Below are 1,204 nucleotides of genomic sequence, written 5' to 3' on the forward strand. Positions count from 1 at the left end.
TCAGCTCCGAGTAGAGGGCAAGGCCTACCCCACAGCCAGGCCCCCAGCCTGGCACAGAGCCCACAGTCCCGTTGCACCTCATGTGAATTCTAATTTGAATTTAAAGGAGAACCATATAAAAGCATCTATGTGGTTCATGCCTGTAATCCCAACAGTTTGGGAGGCCGAGGTGGGAGTATCTCTTGAGACGAGGACTTTGAGACCAGTCTCTATAACAAATTTTGAAACATTAGCCAGGTGTGGTGGTGTGTGCCTATGGTCCCAGCTACTTGGGATGTTTAGGCAGGAAGATTGCTTGGGCCCTGGATGTCGAGGCTACAGTGAGCCATGTTTGCCTTATTGCACTCCGGCCTGGGTGACAGAGTGAGACCCTGTCTCTAAAAAAAAAAAAAAAACAAAACCAAAAAAAACTATGAGCCAAATTTGGCATAATGTAGATTTCCATCATTAAAACAAAAGTCAGAAAACAGCAAGATTTCAAAGCCAGCATGCAGTGATTAAGATGCCCATTTGGAGCTGGGTTCCTGCTTTGCCTCCGCAGGCTGCGTGACCTGGTGCTGTTACCACATGGTGGCGCCACGTCAGCTGAGAGCAGAAATAGAATGGTCTCCGTTCTCCACCAGTGCCTGGCGAGGTGTCTGTTTACATGCATCAGAACACCTGCACTGGGTTTTGAGGACTCTTGTATTGCTATTTTATAACTCACTATTGTAATAATTTAAAAATCATTTTAAAATAATAATTTAAAAACCCTCCAACATGTCATCCACCCCTTCATTAGGAGGTAACAGCACCAGGGCTGAAAAATGTGCCTTAAAGTCAGTAACTTTGGTGTGCAACGTCCGCGTGAGAGGCAACCAAGTGGCCGCCTCTCTGAGGCTGAGCCGTCAATTTTGGGGTAACCCCTCTTTGGGATTTGAGAGATCAGGATGACAAGGCAGAAACAAATGATAATATGCTGCAGTGGTGGTGGATTTTCTGTGTGGAGGGAACATCTCCTCCTACTGTATGTTTATTCTTGTGGGGAATGAGTCCTGCCTTACGGGGAGTTTTGCATTAATGAGGCTCTCTAAGAACCGAGGCTCTCTAAGAACCAAGCCGTGCATAAAATGCAGAACACCGTAGGCAAGGCCTTCACATCAGATTTGTGGACTGAGGCTGACATGGGAATGGAGCTGCCTTAGCGCCCCTGCCTGACCCCCTC

The 1,204-nt window shown here is 47.3% G+C and overlaps 1 protein-coding gene across 3 annotated transcripts in view; it reads left to right on the top strand.

Annotated features, from left to right (window-relative positions):
* The window catches only part of LOC105473212 (caspase 9), a 31,006-nt gene that overhangs the window by 20,586 nt on the left and 9,216 nt on the right, over positions 1 to 1,204 (top strand). The window lies entirely within an intron of this gene.

Source organism: Macaca nemestrina, chromosome 1, assembly GCF_043159975.1.
Source record: "Macaca nemestrina isolate mMacNem1 chromosome 1, mMacNem.hap1, whole genome shotgun sequence".
Classification (NCBI taxonomy): domain Eukaryota; kingdom Metazoa; phylum Chordata; class Mammalia; order Primates; family Cercopithecidae; genus Macaca; species Macaca nemestrina.